The sequence below is a fragment of the Muntiacus reevesi genome, chromosome 10, assembly GCF_963930625.1.
Source record: "Muntiacus reevesi chromosome 10, mMunRee1.1, whole genome shotgun sequence".
Classification (NCBI taxonomy): Eukaryota; Metazoa; Chordata; class Mammalia; order Artiodactyla; family Cervidae; genus Muntiacus; species Muntiacus reevesi.
The window spans coordinates 66635327-66638802 of record NC_089258.1 but is presented as its reverse complement, the minus strand read 5'-3'; positions in this window follow the sequence as shown (position 1 = coordinate 66638802).

Sequence of the window (3476 nt, the reverse complement as noted above, 5' to 3'; positions counted from 1 at the left end):
TTTTCAGGCTGTTTCAGAGCAGGTCTAACAGCTATTGTTGGGGTGTCAGTCTTTTGTCTGGTTCATTTTTCCTATTTTCCTCCTTATTTTCCCTACCATAATATACCGTCTGAGCCAACTGCAACAGTTTTTCTAAAGACTGATTTGGTCCAAACTCCTGTTTTGGTAACTTTCAGCAGATATCTGAAGCCAACTGAGTGAGAAATCTATCTTTTAAGATCATTTCTCCCTCTGTAATTTCAAGATCAACGTTGGTATACTTTCAGAGAGCCTCCAGTAGTCTATCTAGGAATTTACCAGGAGTTTCCTTCTCTTCCTGTTCTATGTCAGCCAGCTTAGCATAGTTTAAAGTCAGTGTGCGCTCACTTGAGTCCTTCAAGAATATATCTAGCAAAGTGGCTCTGTTATGGGAACTGCTTGGCTCCCAGTAGGGAGGAAGACTGTTTCGTGTTCCTTCTTTCTGCTTACCTTTAAGCCATTCATCTCCAAAAGTGGTAGCTTCCCCCAAAACTCAAGTTCTGGAGTCAGGAGTCAGCGTCTGTCCCAAGACATGTATTGCAACTATCCAAGTAAGCTCATAAAGTAAAGTTAGTCCCATAAAGGATTTGATGTACTTTTTGGATCCTCTGAATAGTCTCAACCACATTTGGGACTGTTTGAGTTTCTACCGAGACTGAGGCAACCCCTTCTGGAAGGGCACCCTAATTCTCAACCTGCTTAGTTGGGAGCTCCAGATACAGGGGCAAAGTAAGAGAACAGGAGGCAGCTGTAGGTTTCACACCCAAATCTGAACTCTTAGGACACAAGTCTGGCATGTCGCACAGAGAGATAAAGAGCAACATATATGGCACCTTTACCCATTTCTCTTGTTTTCTGCGGAACCAGTCTAGTTGCTAAACAGTATCATAATTAAGAGATCTTTCAACAGGCCAGCGTTCCCCATCTTCTAAAGGATACCGTGGCCATTCATTATCACAGAAGAAGATCAGGAGTGTCTTTTTTAAACTCTGGTGATCAAACTTGTCCCAGTTTTTCAAATACATTTTATTTATTTATTTATTTTTTGATGTATAACACAACCACATTTATTTAAGAATGTATTCCATTATCAAACAGCAAATTTCAGCAGTACAAAACTGCAATTGCTTTTGCACCAAGCTAACATATATAGTCTCTGTCCTCTAATTCTGTTCTTCTTTTACAAGATTGTTTAGGCAATTCTAGGTCCTTTAAGTTTTCATTAGTTCAGTTCAGTTACTCAGTTGTGTCTGACTCTGTGACCCCATGGACTGCAGCATGCCAGGCTTCCCTATTCATTGCCAACTCCTGGAGCTTGCTCAAATTCATATAAATTTTCAAATAAGTTTGCCAGTTTCTACAAAAGTGCCGAATAGGATTTTGATTGAAGTTGAATCTGTAGATCAATTTGAGAAAAGTGGACATCTTAATATCGAGTCCTTCAATCCATGAATTTGGTATATCTCTTTTTATTTAAATTTTCTTTAATATTTTGAGAAGTATTTTATAGTCTCACATATCTTCATTATCACTTCCCTTCAACCTCGAAGATACTCTAGCATTTCTTTTTTTTTATAATCCACATTTTATTTTATTTTTTTTTAAATCTAAATTTTATTTTATTTATTTTTTTATTAGTTGGAGGCTAATTACTTCACAACATTTCAGTGGGTTTTGTCATACATTGACATGAATCAGCCTTCAAATACATTTTAAAGAAGTGGTTCTAGAACTGTTAGCTCCTATCGTAAGAGAGAAAAAAGTGGCATCCACAGCCGTGGCTTCTTTCCACCAGAGGCATCCTTCCCTGCTCAAGATGGGGATGCAGACAGACTCCACCAAAGCTTTCCTTCCCTGGCTGGACTTAGTCTGTCCCTTACTGACACAGGCATCTTACTCGTCCCTCCCGGTTCTACCACCGGGGTGGGGTGGAGATGCACCACGGGTAGACCTGATGGCATCCCAGATTGATTTCCAGTTCCGTACCACCAGGACCGTGTTTGATTTTCACGCCTCCTCTGATGTCCCCCCGAGTGCAGCAGAGTAGCTTTCCTGGAATGTTTCCTGGGACTCCTAGGGGAAGCATCCGTCTTTCCTGTGCCTATACACATTCCTGAGTATAGTCCTGACCGCAGGTAGAAGCCGTGAGTCATTGCCACATCAATATATGTGATAGCGAAAGGGTGGACCCGCGAGGAAAAAGTGATTTTTGTCCTCAAGCTACTAGGGCCAGTCCTTCCAGTTCATATCCACAGATGCCACAGAAAGAAGATCTAGGGAGTTGAGCCAGAAGCAGAGAGCCTCCTCTGTCCTGCTGAGAGCTAGCACTGCCGAAGGAAGAAGCCCATTGCACTTCCAATCTGACCAGATCCTGCAATTCCCGCTCTGTGTCTTCAAAAACCTCATGTTCACCAGCAGTGCCTCTGTCCACATAGATTGGAGGCACAGTCATGACAAAGACTCACTTTCAGGTGGCTGGTCCCCGAGGCAGGCAGCCAAGAGAATGACCTCTCGCCTGAGAGACGTTCCTGGAGCTAGAGTTCCGCCTCGCTCCCAGACGTGCTCCCAGCAAGTCTGGGTTCCCCGTGACTACCAAGCTTGAGGTCTAAGTAAAAGTACACAGTAACGGCATGGATCACAAGTCCCTCGAAAGCCTTTGATCTGACAGATTAAATTAGTAGTTCTAATTCCCCACGCAATTACGAAGTGGTCAAAGAGACCAGGAAAGGATGACTGAGAAAGAAAAGTTTGGTCCACGTGCTTTGCCCATCTCTGGCCACTCTCCTCGCAGGGAGGTTGGGTGTCTGTTGGCGTTGGCAGGTTGGTATAAACCCCCGACAAGACTCCCCTTTTGGGGGCTGCCTTCAGTCATTACGAGGCACCTCGAAATCACAGCGGGGCTCATCACTTGTTTCACCCAGGGTGTGTCGTTCATTCACACAAGCACTCCAGAGAATAAAGTGAAACAGAAAGCATGTATATTCAGAAAGCAGAGAGGCTAGAGCTCTGAGTGTTCTCACCTTGTCCTGAAGATCCTGGATGAGCCCCCAAGATGATACCTTATGATGAACGATGTCGAATTCATGATTTCCGAAGAAGATTTACCTTCTGGACCAGGGACCAGGTTTGATCACTCAAGAGCTTTTGTATAGCAGAGTTTTATTAAAGTGAAAAGGGACCGAGAAAGCTTCTGACATAGACATCTGAAGGGGGACAGAGAATGCCCCCATCCCTAATGTTAGCAAGGGAGTTATATACTTTTTAAATTAGTTATTACACTAAATCAAAAGTATGTGTCAAGGTTGTAAAGATCTTATTAGACCCTCTCCCATAATTTACATTTTAAGATAACTGGATTAGTCAGAAGGTTTTCAAAAAGGAGAAACTGTCCTCAAGCAGGATCAGTTGAGTTCAGTGGCTCAGTCATGTCTGACTCTTTGCGACCCCATGAATCGGAG